At 44.6% G+C, this 20,347-nt stretch overlaps 2 non-coding genes across 2 annotated transcripts; both read left to right on the top strand.

Moving 5' to 3' along the window:
- The first annotated feature begins 1,436 nt into the window (after window positions 1-1,436).
- On the top strand, window positions 1,437-1,509 carry TRNAF-GAA (transfer RNA phenylalanine (anticodon GAA)). The gene has a single exon. It is a non-coding gene; the product is annotated as a tRNA-Phe (tRNA).
- Window positions 1,510-2,437: 928 nt separating this feature from the next.
- TRNAD-GUC (transfer RNA aspartic acid (anticodon GUC)) lies at window positions 2,438-2,509 on the top strand. Its single transcript has one exon. It is a non-coding gene; the product is annotated as a tRNA-Asp (tRNA).
- The last annotated feature ends 17,838 nt before the right edge of the window (window positions 2,510-20,347 follow it).

Genomic DNA, 20,347 nt, shown 5'->3' with positions numbered 1-20,347 from the left:
TCTGTGAGGGGCACCAGGGAGGGGCTGATTGAGGTCTCTGTGAGGGGCACCAGGGAGGGGCTGATTGAGGTCTCTCTGAGGGGCACCACGGAGGGGCTGATTGAGGTCTCTCTGAGGGGCACCAGGGAGGAGCTGATTGAGGTTTCTTTGAGGGGCACCAGGAAGGGGCTGATTGAGGTCTCTGTGAGGGGCACCAGGGAGGGGCTGATTGAGGTCTCTGTGAGGGGCACCAGGGAGGGGCTGATTGAGGTCTCTGTGAGGGGCACCAGGGATGAGCTGTTTGGGGTCTCTGTGAGGGGCACCAGGGTGGAGCTGTTTGAGGTCTCTCTGAGGGTCACCAGGGAGGGACTGATTGAGGTCTCTGTGAGGGGCACCAGGGAGGGGCTGATTGAGGTCTCTGTGAGGGGCACCAGGGAGGGGCTGATTGAGGTCTCTCTGAGGGGCACCAGGGAGGAGCTGATTGAGGTTTCTTTGAGGGGCACCAGGAAGGGGCTGATTGAGGTCTCTCTGAGGGTCACCAGGGAGGGACTGATTGAGGTCTCTCTGAGGGTCACCAGGGAGGGACTGATTGAGGTCTCTGTGAGGGGCACCAGGGAGGGGCTGATTGAGGTCTCTCTGAGGGGCACCACGGAGGGGCTGCTTGAGGCCTCTGTGTGGGGCACCAGGGAGGGGCTGACTGAGGTCTGTGTGAGGGGCACCAGGGAGGGGCTGAGTGAGGTCTCTGTGAGGGGCACCAGGGAGGGGCTGCTTGAGGCCTCTGTGAGGGGCACTAGGGAGGGGCTGACTGAGGTCTCTGTGAGGGGCACCAGGGAGGGGCTGATTGAGGTCTCTGTGAGGGGCACCAGGGAGGGGCTGGTTGAGGTCTCTGTGAGGGGCACCAGGGAGGGGCTGACTGAGGTCTCTGTGAGGGGCACTAGGGAGGGGCTGACTGAGGTCTCTGTGAGGGGCACCAGGGAGGGGCTGATTGAGGTTTCTTTGACGGGCACCAGGAAGGGCCGCTTGAGGTCTCTGTGAGGGGCACCAGGGAGGTGTCGGTGCGGAGGGAATGAGTGAGATCTCTCCAAGGGGCTCCCAGGGAGGGGCTGATTAAGGTCTCTTTGGGGCACCAGTGAGGGGCTGACTGGGGTCTCTCCAAGTGGCTCCCAGGGAGGGGAGGGCCAGGATTATGGTGGGTGCAGTTTTACCTGCTCGGATTGGTTGAGTTTTGGGTGAAGTCACATCGTCGATGACGTCACTGCTTAAAATGCCAGCTCTGTGTCTGGTCTTCAGTGCTGGGGGAGAGCAGCGCCCCCCAGCGAGGCTTCTGTCAGTGTCAGGGCGGCGGTGATGCGAAGTCTGGGGGCCTGGGAATAAGACCTTTGAACTCTCCAATGATGCAGACACCAAACCTCCACCGTATCTGGACCCAGAGCGGTCACATGTTATTCATAGGAGCCGCCGAAATAGCTCAGTTGGGAGAGCGTTAGACTGAAGATCTAAAGGTCCCTGGTTCGATCCCGGGTTTCGGCAGATGTCTTTTGTTTGAAATGTGTTCTAATCAGTGCTGCATAGCTTTAAACTCTGTGAGACTTGATAAAAGAAAACGCTGCTGTAGCAAAATTAATCTTTATTTGTTGCACGTTCCCGCTTTTCTTCCTTATTTTCTTTATTGACAAACGTTTCTCGCAATCCTACTCGGTGTCTCACAGTTGAGTGTATCTTGACAGGGTGTGAGTGCCACTTCTCATCCCATAGGGACTGACTAGGTATCCCAGCCGAGCCTTCGATAGCTCAGGTGGGGGAGCGGAGGACTGTAGGAGTGACTGACATCCTTAGGTCACTGGGACTGTAGAGGAGTGACTGTCATCCTTAGGTCACTGGGACTGTAGTGGAGTGACTGTCATCCTTAGGTCGCTGGTGCAAATCCGGCCGAAATACTTTTGCAAACTCTTCACTTTTTTTCCCTCTGCTTCCCAATGGAAAGCGCCTCTTTCTCGGACCCTCACGCGCAGGGGCTTTTCCTGCCTCCCCTCTTCACCTTTACAGCCCAGCTCTCTCCTCCGGCTGGAAGGGGGGGGGAGGGAGGGAAGGTCTCCCGCCCCACCCCCACTCCCCACCTGTGTGCAGCCCCCGCTGCAATCCCCCCTCATCAGACAGAGCCAGGGGCCCCTGGGCTGAAGAGCAAGTCCGGGGCCCCGTCTGAAGCAGCCCTGGGAGCTGGTTGTGGGGACTCTGGCATCAGGGGATGCTGCTGAGAGCGTCTGCTAGGAGGGGAGAGGGTTGCTGTGAGGTGTGAGGGAGGAGTGTGTTTGTGTGTGTATGGTGGGAGAGAGTGTGTGTGTTTGTTGAACCTGCGGCCCCCTGTGTTGGTGTCAAGGAGCTGGGAAATGAGAAACATCGATGACTGGCAGACACAGGGCTCCTTGAAGGACTCGACAAGCGGGAGCAGGGCATCGGATCCTCGTTAGTATAGTGGTCAGTATCCCCGCCTGTCACGCGGGAGACCGGGGTTCAATTCCCCGACGGGGAGGATACATATTTTACACTCTGCCTATATTTTGAAAGCAAAAGGAATGAACATCTATTTTAAACGTAATCTTTAATGTGACACTGACGCCAATGAGTATTGACACTTTTCATTAATGATCACAGCTTATCTAAGTAAAATATTTTCTAATGCAATCACATACCGTTTAAGATCGATCACGGGCAATTTTTAAGAGACACTTTTTGGGAAGGATTTCATTTGAAGTTTCTGTGTACGTTCTTGAAAAACACAAACCTGTAATGAAGGGTTATTATTTACATAAAAAACAAAGTACTATGCAATAAATAAAATGTATTTAAACTAGTGTTTTTTCAAACTAAATAAATGAAATGATGGGGCGGGCTCTGACTGATTGTTTGACATGAAAGCGAAACTTCTTTATCTTTATAAACGTAATGGTTTACAACTTACAGGCACATTGTGAAAGCAAAAGTACCACTGACCCGGAAGTGCCCGCCCTGCAGTCCTCATCAGAGATTTTATATTCCCGAAGTCCAAAAGGTCAGGTCTAATTATTACAGTGTATTCGCGGACTTGTAGTCCCGTTTCTAACATTCTAAACTGGGGGCGAGGGGAGCCAGCATCCACAGTAAAACCATGGGCTGGGTGAAGTGCTGGTGCTCGGATCTGGGAAACGTGCGAGCTTTGTCCAGGCCTTGGACGAGCTGCAGGGGTCCCTGAGAAGGTCTGCTGCCCTCCTGCAGGGGTCCCCTAGATGTGCTGGCCTCCTAGAATAGTGTGTTTTTCCTTTATGCTTAACTGGTTCTTGCTGTTTTTCGCCTCCAGTTGCTGTGTGTTATGAGGGTCTTCTATATTTTCGGCACTTTGAAACTCATCAAATTTCCGTGCATTTAAATTTCGTTCTTCATGGTCTGCCTCAAAGTAGTGTGTTTTCTGTGTCTGTTGATGTTATCCTAAGTTTAGTAAACACTAGGTTGAGAGTAGTACTCTGATGTGTGTTCATGGAACCAATTTTGTCTGATGAATATGACCTCGAACAATACGCACTCCTCCTCTCCCCGCTACCTGGCGAATAAACTGAAACTCTCTGGAGGCTCTAGACCTTCACGCAATGCGGAGAATCTACTGCTTGAACCTCCCACTTTCAAGAAGGAAAGAACAATGGCCCAATCCTATTCAGGCAATGCAGTGAGAATCTGGAACTCGTTTCCGCCTCAGCTCCGGACCACCGCCTCCTCCCAGGCCTTCAAAAGGGACCTCAAAGCTCTCCTCCTCCAGAGACACCTCCAAAAGTAATTCACGTCCTCTTGCTATTTGGAGGAAGACTTCCCACTACTGATATTTTCTACTTTCCATGACCATGGAAGTGTCTTCCCAGTGTTTGTCCTGTGGTTGGAGTGTCTGCCTTTTCGCAGTATTCTCCATGTTCTTGTGTTCTGTGCCCTTTTGTAACATGCACACACCACTTTGCCCTTGTAACACAAGGCTGCTACCTCTCACATGTTTTTACCTTTGAATACTTGCACAAGTGCCACCTTGCCTACGTAACGCTTGTTCGTGTGCCTAGCATTTATTGCAGTATTATACCTCAAATTATACTCTGTTTTCTCTTATAACTACACACTTGTCACTTTCCTCTTGTGCACTTTTGACTACCTCATGTATTTTTGGTTGCTCACAATTTTTACTACTACCTCAAGTATTTTGTTTGCTCACAATTGTCACTTTTACCTTTACTACCTCATGTAATTTTGGTGGCTCACAATTTTTACTACCTCATTTATTTTGTTTGCTCACAATTGTCACTATTACCTTATGTAAGTAACGTATGCTTTTGTAATCTGCTCTTTTGTAATGTTTCTCATTATGTTTCATTTCTGTTCCTAATGTGAAGCGCTCTGACGCCTTCGGGTAAAGTCCGCGCTATATAAAAATGCATAAATAAATAAAATAAATAAAATACTACGGTTTAAGAAATGCGCTCGAAGACTATTGAAGCATTCCCTGGTGGTCTAGTGGTTAGGATCCCGCCGCGGCCCGGGTTCGATTCCCGGTCAGGGAAGGTGGCATTTTTTCTTTCTTTTACTGTGTGGTTCTGCTCCGGCCAGGGAAGGATTTATTTCTTTTTTATTTTGATCATATCCTATCCAAATTTCTCGATTTTTTTTTAAAATCATAACTATTTCATTAATGTGTTTCTTCATTATGTGACTTGCCAAAAGTAATAACTTGACATGTCAAGGACAGAGACAAAGCACTGATAGAAAGTGGCTGCTTGTTCACAAAGCTTATTCTTCACTTTAAAAAAGAAAATATGTCTTTATTCTTTTTCTTGGCCACATGTATAATAGTGTAGGGATCTGGTTCTAGTGATTTTAGAACCCTGGAGTGAGAATGTTCCCTGCGTGGAACAAGGAGAGAGAAGTGTTCTTACTATGGCAGTTGCTGCTGGGGAGTCGCTGTAACTGGCGGCAATAGAGTATTCTGCCTTCGCATACTCTGTGTGGAGACTTACCTCATTTCATTGGCGACGATTACTCCAGTTTCCAGCCTCCCCATCAATGATCGAGGTGTGACGAGCCGTTTTCTTCCTGACGTCCTGCTTCTGCCTGGTATGCCTGTGCTCCTGCTACCTGTGCTGGTGCTGTTTCCCACGTTTCCTGCTCGTCCTGCTTTCGGATTTTGCAGTAGTGCTGTACTACTAGATGCCTGCATGTCGGCAAAGGCATCGATTTAAGGTACTTTGCTGCTGTTCGGCGCGCGATTGAGCTGTTACTTGCTCTCGCGTCATCACGCCTGCACATTCCCGATTTGCCTGACTTCCTTCCGGACCTGCACGCAACGTTCTGACGTTGCGTGCCGCCATTTTGTGGTCATCTCCATGGCAACTTCGCTGATGCGCACAGCTTGGCATTAAATGCGCTCAGTACCTATTGCTCTTATTTTCACGGCACTATTATTTCTCTGCGTACATGCTGGTGTATGCATTTATATGGTGTGTGCTCATTTAGTTTCAACCTTTCAGCAACCTGATGCACACAGTTTCCGTCAGTTGCTACTGTTTACTTTCGCTGATGTGCACAGCTTTTTCTTTAGTGCATGGTTGTTCAATTAACACTTGGTACATCACTAATGTACACAGTTTCATGGTAACTTGCTCAACCATCAGTCAAATAATTTTACGCATTGTTATTTAACACATTGTTTTCCTTAAAGGAAATTGTTCTACAATTTTTTATTTTTTTGTATCCCTGTGGGGCAGCAACTCACCCACGTGCCATTATGGATTGTGTTTTGGTACCTCCTCCCATCTCACAGTCTGCAGGTACACCTCCTATTAAGTGGGATGATTGGAAAGATACTTTTGAAGCGTATCTTGAGGCAATTGACAGAGAGACTTTTACTTCTAAGAAAAAAATGAACTTGTTAATTTATAACCTTGGTGCTGAAGGCAGAAGTGTTTTAAAAACTTTACCAATGGAAATTGTTAGCACCTTAGTAAGTGGTGATAGTGGTGACTCCGTGTTGGTCGATGATTGTGCTTCAGTTATCAAAACTTTAGACAAACGTTTTAGTCCCAAAAGGAACGTTGTTCTCGAACGTCACAAATTTCTCCAACGCGCTCAGACTTCTGGTGAATCGATCGATGATTTTTTGGCTGCGCTCAGGATTCTTGCAGTCTATTGTAACTACAGAGAGTTCAGCAATGAAATCATTTGGGATCATTTAATTGAAAAGACTTCCAACAAGAAAATTCAAGAGAAATTGTTATCTTCTGATGATCCTGACTTAGAAACTGCTCTCACTCTTGCCAGAACCATCGAACATTCTCAGTTTTGTGTAAAAGAAATAAGCAATTCTGTTTTTTCTACCGAAGTAAAGTCATTGAAATCCACTTCTAAACCCTTTAAATCGCCTTCCGTTAATGTTGCTAAACCTGCTCTTACTGGCGTTCCACGTTCCTCTGTAGTGACTTCTAGCAAACCCAAGACTGAACAAAAAGATGTTATGTGTTTCCGCTGTGGTAGTACTACCCATCTTGGTAATGCTAAATTGTGTTTTGCTTTAAATCAGACTTGTTACAATTGTGGAAAGAAGGGTCACTATTCTAGGATGTGCAAAGTTGCTTCCACCAACAGAAACCAGGATCAAACTGGGAAAGCCATTACTGATGACTCTGACGAAGAGAACTATGAATTACTTATGCTGTCCTCTGTGTCTCACGGTGAAGGTGTTGTGGAGTTATCTGCTTTAGGTGGTGTTCACAAAAGAAAATCTCCTTCTTTTTAAATTTTTTTTATTTTTTTTATTGAAGCCAAGGTTTGTCAAACATAGACATTTACATCAAGCAGCATTATATCATAGCAGAAAGCCGAGCAACAAATCAAGATCATATTATACATTTCATCAAGAAGAGTTGATCAGGTATAAAAGTACAAAAATCCCGTAGAAAAAAGCCCCCTGTAAACATTCACACAATAAATAGATAAATAAACAATTGACGAGGTCTAAAATCTCATTCCCGCCCTCCACCAAACAGACTGGCCACTGCATCCTCTCCCTCTGTTTTAATCAAAACTCGATCCCCATGTTTTATCAAATTTATTAAGTCCCCATTTCTGGCTGCGAAAGTATATTCACTTTTCTTTACCCTTCTCATCTTATGCCCCCATTCCAAGGCTGACGGAATTAAGTCTGAACACCAATTTTGAAGGACCAGTGATCTTGCAATCGCCATAGCTATGTACAGAAATCTAGTTACTGAGTCTTCAAAATGGAGATCCGGATCAAAGCCAAATAGAATTAACCTGTCATTTACTTCCAACTGTAATTTACATTCTTTTTCGAGATACATAAATACCTCGTCCCAGTAGACAATAATCTTTGGACCGCGGAGCATAATTTGTGACCAATTAGCAGCAGGAAAATTCAAACATCGGAAACATTGGGAAGACAGATTGGGGTACATTTTAGCCAGGGCAGCTGGGGTTCCGTACAGCAGCCATTTACTATAGAATAACATCCTGCGCCAGTTTGCCCCTCTTAATGAGCTGAAATTCAACCTGTTGATAGTGGTCCAGATATAGGGGGAGATTTCACAGTTTTCTTGCTCTGACCATTTCCTTAAAGCTGTAGGTTCAACATCAACCCCCCTTACCGAGGTCAAATATTTCTTCCAGGTACCAGGCTTCCTGTCTGATACTTTAACTAAAAGATCCTCCACCAACTGATTCTGAACCAAGAACGAATTAGTGCTGGTTTCATCAAGATATTTAAATAAAGTACCATAAGAATTCATTAGAATAAAATCATTGGTCAATAATTGGCGCAAATCTACTATAGACAGCCAGTTACCGTCCCGCTTAAAATCAGAGATTTTAACAAACCCCGCTTCCGCCCATTTTATGGCCAGATATCTGGGTTGTCTAACACCTATAAAGGGGAGAATTTCTTCTAACAGGGAAGCAGAGTTGATTGCAGGTATGGAATATTTTTTAAAGAATGCCTGCCTTCTTTTGAAAAGCCATTGCAAGCTCTTATAGCGGACTAGCTTTGGAGATCTAAACATTAACAGGGTAGAGTGAATTTGGCTATCCTGACACATAAGATTAATAAAAAAAATAATAAAGGAATGTCCTTGTGGTACGGGCTTAAACCTCGATAAATATTGTGCAAAATACGCATCAAGTAGCTTTTAAGATTGGGAAGTGCTAAACCACCCTGATCCAAGTCTTCATATAAAGTGCTAAGTGCAAGGCGTGGAACTTTCTTTGCCCATATAAAGGCTGTAAACATTGACTCAACCTGAGAAAAAAAGGAATTTGATAAAGTGCACGGAATTGAAGCAAACAAAAAATTAAATAACGGTAAAACAGACATCTTTATCAGAGCCACTCGTCCCATAATAGACACAGGAAGTGAATTCCATCGGGGGAACAACCCTTTAACTTTCTTTATTAGGGGATCAAAGTTTAATTTATATAGATCATCAATTAGATTTGAGAAGAATATTCCCAAATATCTCTTTGGAATAGAGTTATCAAAGCCCCGGATATCGGGGTGTAGATTAATAGCGTCACTCCCACACAGAATAACTACCGTCTTCCCTTGTTAATGTGGTATCCCCCTAAAGCTTCAAAGTCCTCAAACAACTTGAAGACCTTGGATTGCACTTCAACTGTGGGCTTAATTAGAAGCATGATGTCATCAGCATACAGCTTTATTTTGGGCATTGCTGTAATTGGAGGACGAATATTGACACAATTACGGATAGCTGTTGCTAAGGGTTCAATAAAGAACACGAATAGCACCAGTGATAAAGGGCAACCTTGCCTCGTGCCTCGCTTAATTTTAATAGATCCTACCACTTCCGAATTGATGATTATATTGGCCATCACGTTCGCATATAGGGTCTGATTTAAAAGTATCAATGACCTTGGGAATATTAAAAGAGTGTAAAATTAAAAATAATGTCTCCCAGACCACAAGATCAAAGGCCTTTTCTGCATCTAATAATAAAATGAGAGCGGGAATCTCCTGACCCTCAAAGTAATCCAGGGCTTCTGCAAGAAAGTGGGTGTTAGTTTCCAATTGTCTTCCAGCTAGAAACCCGTTCTGGTCGGGGTGGATCAACTGTGCTGCGAATGAATTGAACCTACAAGATAAAAGTTTTGTGACGATTTTGTAGTCCGAGTTCAGCAGCTTGATCGGACGATAGGAGCTAGGATCCATCTTATCTTTAACTTTCTTTGGGAAATGTACAATGTTCCCCTGCCTAAAAGATTCCGGAACAGGCCCTCCTTTTAATAAAGAATCAATCAGGATTAAAAGAAAATCTGAAAGTGCTCCAAAAAAGACCATAAGAAATTCTACGGGTAGTCCATCTGGAAAACAGGCCTTGCCATTCGCCAAGCCTTTTACAACTTCCTCCAGTTCTGACAAGGAAAAAGGGTTCGCCATAGATTGATTATCTATTTCAGACAGAGTTGAGGATGGATTTTCTTGAAGGAATTTAGCAAGCAGTTGGTCATCAACCCTTTATGATTTACCGTAGATAGAGTCATAGTGTGCCATCATGATGTCCCCTATTCTCCCTGGGTCTTCTGTGGGTGCTGCAGTCAGAGTGCATTTAAATGCTTTGATTTGATTTGCTGCGGCCTGCTCTTCGCGGTACAAAAGGGGGTGGTGATGGACGGAGCATCTGAATCAATCAAACACTCACACCCAGTCAAAAGATCTGGGTTTAACCCATCACCGTTCTTTAGCCCACTCTGCCACCCCAGTTTAGACATGGCTATATGCAAATCAGTCTGACCCTGTGCCTCATGGGAACAGTCCAGCCCGAACTGCCAAGCCATGTCTTCCCTGGACCGGAAACAAGCTTCCGAGGACCGGTTTCTGGCATTCCCGCCGTCTTCAGCCCGGCTTGCTTGAATCCAGTGGCAAAGTGAGCAAGGGACTCACGTCTGAGCATACCCTGCCACACTTATGGCGACCAAAAGCGGTACAAAAGGGGGTTGTACTCATATGGACCTTGAAAAAGGTTAAAACGGTCTATGACGGTGCACACTACGGGCTGGTAATGACTGTCCAGGTCTTCTAACGCGTTCTGGAACACATCGTCGTCATCGGGGAGCCTGGTCTTTTTTACCATGTTTTGGTACACCCTGAGGCCTTCCAGGCCCTAATTGTGTAGCAGGATTTTTTTCTTGCGTTTGCTCGGGAATACCTTGTCCCCTTCATCCTCTGAAGCTGATAAATAGTTCAAAAAGTAGCCTTTCCAGTCCTCCCATTTCAAGGCGGGTTCCCCTGGTTTTGGCAGGAAGGGGACCGGGTTAGTAAGGAAGAACGTTTGCGCACACATGCTGGCAAGCCTTCGCTGTGGGGAGTTATCTGGGGTGGGCATGCAGCTTCCCGGCATTGCCTGACCATGCTGCCCACTACACTCCGCCTGGGATGTGAGGTCTACGCCCACGTGGTCTTGGCTCTGGTGCGCCAGGGTCGGGTGCCGGAGGCAGGCCTGGTGGTGCACTGGTGGACTGGGGTGTGCTTGCCCCTTGTGTGGCTGAGGCAGGGGTTGCTTTCTGAGCACAGGAGTCTCTGAAAGTCTGCTGAGGGGTGGCAGATGGCAGAGGAGGGCTCAATACGGGTGCAGTCGGGCCTCTCTGGCACTCACAGTTGCTGGTGGCTGTCCTGTCTGCCTCTGTCCTGCTCAGTGCTGTCCCTCTGCAGGGTCAGCTGTCCAGTGGCAACTCCTGGCTGTCACCTCTGTTCTTGGAGAATGCCTGGCGTGGTCCTTGCAGCCCTGTGTGAACCCTCTGCTCAGTGCTGTCCCTCTTCAGGTTCTGATGTGAAGTGGTCGCATCTGGCTGTCTTTGCCATACCTGGAGAATGCCTGGAGTGATCCTTGCAGCCCGGTGTAAACCCTCTGCTTTGTCTGTGGCTGCGCTGGTGGATGAGAACTGTAGGAGCGGCGGTGTCTCACCCGCGACCCTCTACCGCGCTCTCCGGGTGGGGCTGGTCGCGTCCATAATTGGTTGGCGCGTGCACGAGCGGTGCTCCGGGACGACTGGGAGAAGCCTCCCCCAAGCCTCGTCGCCAATTTGTAATGTTACTTGGACGCAGTGATAAGGAGGCGTACACATTGCTGAAGTTATATATATATTTATTTCCGGAGAGCGCCAGGGTAAATATCTCTCCTGTCTGGCGCGAGCCTTGAAAAAGTCATATTCATACGACCAAACACGTGTTGGCTGTCTGCTTTTCCAACTTGCATTTCGAGTCAACTTCATCAAGACTCCTAAAGACTGTCCAACTTTCTGTTAAAATCGCCGTTGACATCTGTTTTCTACTAATTTTCTACGTGCATAGTTATTGAATTTGGGTCTATTAAAATCACACTGACTACTAAGTCAGAGATAAGACCTCTAAGTGGTTGTGCTCTATACATTTTGTAACAGTTGAATTTACTTTTGATTATTTTTTAGAGTCCTTTTTAGATTACTTTTCTTACTCAGAGTGATATGCCTAGATATCACACTGGGACATTTCCTAGATAAAAGGTAAGTAAACAGTGTTCATAAAACCACAGTTTCTTATGTTTCCAAACAAACACTCTCAACACAGAAGTTTTCAGAGGAAAACAGTCAATGCAATCCTATGGAGAAAAATGAGGTTATCCGTTTGCAGGTAAGTACATGGTCTTGAGGATTGAGTTTCTGGGATTGGAACAAGGGCTCCTCCAAAGTAAAAGATGCATTCAAAAAGCACCCTAAGCGACACTAGGGCGGCTGGTGCAAAGTGCTGAGGCCCACTGTTACCCTAAGGGATTTGGGGAGCCGTCGGTTGGTGGCTGCTCTTGGGCAGGCCACAAGGTTGATAGAATAAGGCTCCTTGGGTTGGTCTCAGGGCAAAGGGGGTCCAAGTTAGCACACAAGGTGCACCCATAGTGGCACAGGTGCAGCCGGGTGCAGGGTGCTATATCGGTGTTGGGTTCCTGTTGTTTTCAATGGGGTGTCTCCAGTCTGAAAAACAACTGTTTTGGGCAAGGAGGGTACCTGGAGGTGACCACTGGTTGGAAAGGTAAGTTGGGATGCTGGGGGTTGCCTGGACACCGTTAGTTGGGCCACCCTATTCCATAGGGCATAGGGTGCAAGGTGTCTTGAGTCATCAGGTTTTTCTTACCAGCTTCGGTCGCAGTCGGTAGACCCACCATATAGAGGCTGCAGGTGTTGTTGAAGACTGAGGTAGGTCAGGGGTCACTGGGGTCCAAGTCAGATGTGCTCGGAGGTTGGGCCACTCGAACTTAGGTCGTAGACATTGGGTGCAGACTTGCGATTTCGGCCTGGAGCCAGAATCTGGTTCTTGAGCAAGTCTGGTACTCACAGGAGACAAACTCTTTGTGGGGAAAGCAGGGCAGGTCCTCTGGGTTCTGGGTGGCTACAGGCTGTAGGTGATAGCACATGGGATCACCTGCTCAGTTAATATACTCACCTGGGCCCATAAACATACACACTTTAAACAGGTGACCCTTTGCTAATCAGGTTATTATTCACTTTACTTCTTAGGACTTAACCTATACCTTGACTTACCAATCCTTGTCACCGGTACCTAGAGTCCTAAGGGATCAAGGGAGTTAGCAAGAGAATAGGTAGTAAATAACAATTCCTGTATAAAATAACCACAGACTCGGGAAAAGTTTAAAAACTTTATCTATGAAAGTTCTTAAATGTCAGAGTCCATATGTTTGCGATTAAAATCTTTTCAATTAGGAAGATAACGGTCAAAGCAAAGATATGTAGAGATTTTTTATGAGACTGTCTTTAAGCATTGAATTGTAGGAAGGGGAGAAAAGGGAAAACAGTACACGACATACCCACACAGATTTATATTTACCTAGAATGGTGTGAAGACCAACCCTGGCCACGGGCTGGGATAAAGAAACCGGATTCCCAATAGCTCAGGTGTCAACAGGTCAGGACAGGTGAAGTTCAGATCAGATAAAGACCAGGACTGGATGGATGCAGTTCAGGACGGGTACCCTCAGCTAAGTGCAACACCAGTGTTACACCCCTCTCTCGGGGTCCCTCTCTCTCTGTTGGACCCCGATTGGGCATCGATTCCGTTCCCTACCCCGATTGGGTTATCGATTCTTCTGAAGAGTGCTCCGCCAGCACCTCTGCTCTCAAACGCCTATTGAGTGTGTTGGGTCAGTGACAGGTCAGCTAGTCGGGCAAGTCGGCCAATCTAACTAGCTAAACCTACCTTAGTTATACCATTTTCTAGGGCAATGTACCACCCCAAATGTTGCAAATGTGTGTATCCCCAATTTTGATTGGTCAAAAGACGAGGAGAGGTCATCACACCATACCAAAATGAGGTAATTTCATTCAGATATTTAAATTAATGTTCCCTCCCAGTATTTTATTTTCCCATGCACTTTTATTCCACCCGGGCAATGGATGTAGCAAAAGATATACAATGTATTAACATTTTATATTATTCTCTTCCTATGGAGATTTCGCAGGTCTTGTACCCATGGGTTTCGCAGGCAAGACTGTCACTGGCACAGGTTCAATGCCATGACTTGAGGACTCTTGAGCTCTTCTGCGCAGACGCAGGATTCTCAAAATGGAGTGCAGCAAGGTTACATCAGGCCCAAATATGAGCTAGTAGCAAAGTCAAAAAGACACAGTTTTAGAATAAAGAATAAATGAATGCACTGTATACCACTTATCTCTACACCATTCCCATTACTTTAAATTAACTACAGCGTTAAATATTAGACAGAACGAGCATGGTTTAGTCAAAGCAGCAGCAGATGCGTTATTATGTAATCACATGAAGCAGCCATCTTTAATACTAGTGCGCAGCTGCAAAGTTTCCCACCAAAGCAGAAAGGACGTCCCATCACGTGAGTGTGACAGATGCATGCGCAAAGAAATTCCCGCGTTGCAGCTGCCATTTTAGATCACTCGGGTTAAGGTTAGTAAAAGCACATAGTCAAGCTTGCCCTAGATACTGGAAATGTCGTGTGGTGCAATTTTTAGTAATACAAAACATGTTGATGAATATATTGCAAGTTATTTCGAGAGGATTGAGTCCAAGCAAGCCTCTTTAGGTATGAAACCTTGCTCCATCAATCCCCTCTTTGATGATATTTTATATCATCACAAATTACGGAAACAGATGCCAACTTTCAACATTTACTCAGTTCAATTTCTCTAAACACTCTAATATGTGTTTTCTCATTATTCATGTGAGAGTTTTTCATTTTCTTATATAACTCTCCATTCTATTCTTCAAGCTCTATTTCATTGCAGTTTCTTTTCTTTCCCCTTTTGTTTACTGTATATTTCTTTTGGGTTCCTGCAACACTTGCACCAGATCGTTATCACTAATATAAATAGTGATATCCCCATTATTGGCATCAGTACTTTACCTACAATGCTTCTACCTACAATAGAAAACCAAGTTCCTATGGAGGAGAGACCATCAGTTAGTCTCGTCCTTGCACTATCAACTTCCAGTGGTTTCAATTCTTCTTCCAAGTCGGTAAAGTTCTTTACATGCCTCCCAATTTCAACACTTTTATCAGGTATGTAAGTGCAACAATGTTGCACCTTCAACATTCTACAGACTCCGCCCTCTTTTGGCAATAATATGCCAAGAGCAAGTCTATTTTGTGAAACCATTGATTTGATCGCAATCAATTCGGTATTGATCAATAAAAATCCTCCAGCAGGATCAGTCGATACTCCCAATGAAGGTATCAATGCACTAAATATATCCCCTACAATTTCTGAAAAACTAGCTCTTTTGTATCGTGTTAGTTCATTTTTGTTTTCATTGCTTCCAGTGATTCTTTTTACATGGTATACTTTCGGGAATTCACATTCACTGGAACCAATAAATACATTGTAATACTCAGTTTTCTCTCTATGGAGACCGATTTTCCCTTTCTTTTCAAAATCCAGGGACATAGCAGCATGAGCCTTGCCAGTTGCCATAAATTCTTCCCTTTCAGCCCATTTGGGTATCCGGGGTTTCGGTTCATTGGCCTTTCTATGGAAATCCTGTCTCCTTTTCTCTAATAGATTTAGAAATATCTTTTCTTCTTCATGTAATCTACAAGTTAAATTGTCTTTATGTGCTTCACCTATATCTATAGTTTTCATTGTTAGAAAATATTCACCAATGAATTGTGAATCTCTACAGCTAAGGACAGGTTTCATTTTTCTACGTATAGGAATTTCCGGAAATATAACATCTAAATTAGAATAATAATACTGCTATCTTCCAGTTCTATAAAACAAACTAGTTAATATGCTACAAGAAATGCCATAGATCTGGGGAAATGATGGTAGGTAACACCTTCAGCTACTGAGGTCGGTAATTTCATACAGACATAACAATCACTAATTTGCATGGTTTCAACATAATGTACTAAAAGATTAGCAAATACATTCATATTAGTTTCATTTCTATTTCTAAAGTGATGTCATTTTATCTCATCTGGTGCTTCTAAGTCTACTCTACCTTGTTTGTGGTGCGCTATCTTTCCGTGTATAACGCACTTGATCAGCCAGTTCTTTGCAGTACTCGACACTAAATCATCAGTTATATTTATCAGTTTTTCTCCTGGTACCCATGCGTGCCTCATTGCTCTTCCAATGAGGATTTCATGGGGCTCAAGCCTGTTTTTCTGTCTGGAATGCTTCTGAGTCCCATCAGAACAAGAGGTAAAGCATCAGACCACTCCAATCAGGTAGATTCATACATCTTTCCCAATCTTGACTTGACTGTGCCATTCAGTTGTTCTACCACGCCAGAAGCCTCTGGATGGTATGCTCAGTGCAGCTTTTGCTCAATTTTGAATGCTTCACAAATTAGACAAATTATTTCATTATTAAAACGAGACCCTCGGTCTGATTCAATCATTACTGGAAAACCAAAACGTGGTATTAGTTCTCTCAACAGGAGTTTGGCTACAGTGATGGTATCATTTTTGCATGTAGGGAAGGCTTCCACCCATTTTGAAAATAGGCAGACAATGACAAGACCATACTTCAGTCCTCGACAAGGGGATAACTGGATGAAATCAATCTTATGAAGGGACCCTCTGCCTTTCCAATTCCCCCGGGGCATACTACAGTTCTCCTACCAGGATTCATTTGTTGACAAATTAAGCACCTCTGGCAAAGACTCTCTGCTACATTCCTGAATTTCGCATTAAACCAAGTTTGCCTGAACAATCGTATCATGGCATCTCTACCTATGTGAGTGTCTTCATGGTACATCCTAGCCATAGGAGCAATCATACAGTCTGGTAACACAGGTCTCCCATCCAAGTACACAATAACACCATCTCCAGCCCTCCTCTGACATCCTATTTTGTCCCATTCTTCTTTATCTTTTTGTTCTGCTTCATTTTGTTAATATCTCACTTCTTCCCACGTTTTCACACAACCAAGCAACATAAGTTGGCAGCTGGTTCCATAGACCTCAATTTTCTTGTTAACTGCTATTTTGAATCTAGCACAATGTCGGGCTACTTGGTCAGCATAACAATTACCTGCTGTCACTTTGTCATTTCCAGATTGGTGAGCAGCACACTTGACCACAGCCACTGTTTCTGGCAATTGGATTGCTTCTGGCAAATCTTTTACATAATGTCCATTTTTGTATATGGTTACCTTCCAATTTTTCCCAGTTTTGCAGGCTTTTGTCAAGGCAATCAATTCTTCTACATGTGCAGGCTTGACTCCTGGTAAATAGGATGCTTCGACTATACCACTCAATGTGCACTCAGCAAAAGCAGCACTCAATCCTCCTTCCTCATGTCGCATGCATGAACCATCTACAAACAGTTAATGTTCTGAATTTATTAATTGCACATCTCGTATGTCTGGTCATGGTTTAGTACTGTATTCTGTGAGGTCGATACAATCATGTTCGACTTCCTCCTTTACTTCTTCAAAATGTGAATTGGGTAACAGTGTGGCTGGATTCAGAACAGTATATCTGGCAATGGTTACACGGATTACTAATGTCAATTTTGGCGTTTGTTTAAGAATCTACTAACATAGCCCTCAAGTTGTTGATAAAGTTTTTTCATTCAACTCTCCATCATCACGTTTTGTCACTTTAAATACGTGCTACTGACTCTGACCCGACGTCCAGGGGCAGAGTCAGCACAAGAGGTGGAAGTCTTCTCCCACGCGGGTAATGGTGGCGGACGAGCGGTATCCCTTTCAGTGCAGAACAGCGGTAAGGTGACTCGATTCTAATCCGTCTTTCCATTACCCTTCACAGCTCTGTGGCTGTAATACAGCCTGTACCCCTGACGGAGCCTCTTCACATTTAAAATATAGGTAAGAGCGCCGGCGCATCAGGCTACTCTATCTTTATTTTTAATATATGCGCTGTAGTTTTTCTGCCCAGCGCACCTGGCTACTCAATCTTTGATTTGTATACATGCGCTGTAGTTATTCTGTCCAGAGGAGAATGTGTATAACAAGTTCCACACCTCCGCCATATTATTAACAGTGGATTAGATCACCGCTTCTCAGATAATGGACCTCTGTAGTAGTGTACTCATTAATACCACGAGACTTGACTACCTCCTAGGCACCGCAGTGTATTAATGAGATGCCGGCAGTTTTTCAATGGCTTGTCAATACTTATTAGCACTAATTGCCTTCTATAACGTCACACTATCTTCCTTGGGCATTATCTTTGCACAACCATTGAGATATGCCAATAAGCTTTTACCTATTGTCTGCTCAATCAAGGCAGGACCCATATCAGCTATTTAGTTGCTTACCTCCACGTCTCAGTTCCTTTGCCACACATTGTTCCTCTTTGTAACCCCACAACAGAAGTATTCTGTATTTTTAAAAAAGACTCTAGTAGAGACTAACACGTACTCAGGTGCCAAATTACATATGAATTAATGACATTATAAGTACTTATTTTCATTTTCTCTTTTAGATTTAAAGAGTTGGAATGGCCACTGAATAATTTACCAGATAGCCATCTAAGTAACTTCACACAATTGTGTAAGTAACTATTCTATGTTTGTATGTCTGCTTAGTCCTGACGAAAGCCCTGCAGACTCCGTTGAGCCATAGGGGGCTGAAACATGTCGACACAACTCTTGAAGCCATACTTCTAGATCCAGTCACTCGGTCTAGTAATAGTACCATAAATTTTAACCATTAGATCCACACCACTAATAAAAACTTGGGTGTAGACCTAATTTTTAATTTTCATTTTTTCTCTTTTTTCTTTTTGCTTTTGGGGTCCCTACAATCGTAATTCTCACCTCAAATTATCTCTGGACACTGCAAATCGAAACCAGATGAGCCTCTGGATGAGGCAGGCACCTAGCACGTCTTATGGTATTCAATGATAACTGCCACAACTACAATGTAGGGGCGGATGAAAGATATATACCGCTATTCCAACAAAAACATTGTGTTTTTGAGAATACCATAAATCTATCCTAAGTTGAGATTTGTTACAAGTGTCTATTTTACACCTGATAACCTTCATACTTATCCAGGGGAAGCAAGTGGACACTTATTCCTCCTCCCTACTTTGATTACTTATTAATGGTTACATTTCTGCACCTAAGATGACTTGCTCATATCTAGTCAGCCTACTAGGAGTCAGGTACTGAGTACGTGTTTTTGTCAATAGAATCACAACTGCATGTGGGACATACACTGTTACAGGGTGACCCATAATGATGGATTCACTTTGCTCAAGACTCATGCAAGTTGCAGCAAATGCTTTCAGACATCCCGGCAATGCAGAGGCCACTGGATCCAGTAAGGAAAAAAGTATGCCACAGGACGTCGCATTAAACCATGGGTCTGGGTCAAAACAGACTGTGCACAATTGTGGCGTGCATCACAGAATAAGGCAAATTCTTTCAAATAGTCAGGCATCCGCATCGCTGGAGCTGAGGACAAACAATCTCTCAATTTTAGGAAAGCAGTCATGTCTCGTCATCCCATTCTACTGGGTCCTTTGCTCTTTTCTTCATCATTTGTATCAATGGTTTTGCTGGGACTGCAAATCCCACAATCCACTGCCTGCAGTAACCTACTACTCCGAGAAACAACCTGATCTCTTTTTGCGTTTTGGGTAGATTCATGTTTCTAATTATTTTAATTCTTTCTGATGTTACTCTTCTTACACCTCTTTCTATCTGGTGTCCCAGCTATTTCACTGATGTGGTGCTAAACTGTAAGTTCTCATGTGACACTTTATCTCCACCTTCAGCCAAGTGATTCAGTAAGGCAATTGTGTTGTCAACACAGTCATTTCGAGTTTTAGACACCGATTCTTGGCGAGTTACTTTCTAAAAACGCGACCTGTAATGCACTACCTTTTAATGGTGTATTGTGTGTCATTTTCGAGTCACTTTGCTCGTTTTTAGCGCTATTTTAAAATTGTAATTTTTTCACTCTGTATTGCAGACAGCATTCTTTCAGCCTACCTGCACTCATTTTCGCATCATTTACACGGCTCTATCGGCCGTTTTGGGGCTTTATGAAGGGCTAGGAAGTTCCTTTCACGGCGGCCATCTTTGTGAGGGCAAGAGCGGTGGGAGCGCTCTAGTGTCCTCTAGTGTCCCCCATAAAAGGAGCCCTCTGACCGTGCTCGCGAGATTCTTGGCGAGTTACTTTCTAAAAACGCGACCTGTAATGCACTGCCTTTTAATGGTGTATTGTGTGTCATTTTCGAGTCACTTTGCTCGTTTTTAGCGCTATTTTAAAATTGTAATTTTTTCACTCTGTATTGCAGACAGCATTCTTTCAGCCTACCTGCACTCATTTTCGCATCATTTACACGGCTCTATCGGCCGTTTTGGGGCTTTATGAAGGGCTAGGAAGTTCCTTTCACGGCGGCCATCTTTGTGAGGGCAAGAGCGGTGGGAGCGCTCTAGTGTCCCTCATAATAGGAAACAGCTGTCTCCCGCGCTAGCGGTCGCGTTTGCGGGAGCACCGTCCCTAGCGCCGGAGTCTGGCCTGAGTCAGCCCGTCTGCGCCCGTCCGCGCTAAGGCCGCGCCAGGCGCCAGACCCCCTGCTATTCCGGGGTTTTAACCTGCATGGTAAGATGTGCTACTCCAAGCAAGAGTTACTGAATCTTCAGCATCATACCTGCACTTGTACCAGGCGGAACCCAGCTAATATCCTGCACCCACTGCCACACCCTTCTAAGTTATGTACCCTCACTACATTAAAACCAAGACCTCCTCAATCCACACAGACGACCCTCAGGATGGGACACCTCAATGTCAGATCGATGCAGAAGCATCATCTAGACATACATGATCTCCTAGCTGA

The sequence above is a fragment of the Lissotriton vulgaris genome, chromosome 1_1 (genome assembly GCF_964263255.1).
Source record: "Lissotriton vulgaris chromosome 1_1, aLisVul1.2, whole genome shotgun sequence".
In the NCBI taxonomy this organism is placed as follows: Eukaryota; Metazoa; Chordata; class Amphibia; order Caudata; family Salamandridae; genus Lissotriton; species Lissotriton vulgaris.
Note: the sequence above shows the minus strand (reverse complement) of the source record. Positions and strands in the feature narration are given on the sequence as shown.